Consider the following 340-nt stretch of genomic DNA (forward strand, 5'->3'; position numbering starts at 1 on the left):
TGCATAAACTCAGGATGCGAGGGGCAGGGGCCAGAATAGTAAACCTTCCTCCCTGGAGAAGCAGAGACCCCATGTGGGTATCTAGCAGTGCAATCCCTAACTGCCAGCCTGGCCTGCTCCCGACCCTGAGCCCACTGCAAATGATGGCAGTGAAAGTGGTCCATGGACACCTCACTTTGCAGGCTCTGCGGGCCTGCAGCCCCAATAGGTTTTGCTGAGAGGATCAGGGGGGTACGGGGGGGGGGGAGTAGTGAAGCGCCATTTTGGTTGAAAATAACTTGAAGAGAGGTGTGAACTACCTCTCTGTGGTGACTGTGCAGTGCAGGCAGCTGGGAACTTC

The sequence above is a fragment of the Ailuropoda melanoleuca genome, chromosome 16 (genome assembly GCF_002007445.2).
Source record: "Ailuropoda melanoleuca isolate Jingjing chromosome 16, ASM200744v2, whole genome shotgun sequence".
Taxonomy (NCBI): domain Eukaryota; kingdom Metazoa; phylum Chordata; class Mammalia; order Carnivora; family Ursidae; genus Ailuropoda; species Ailuropoda melanoleuca.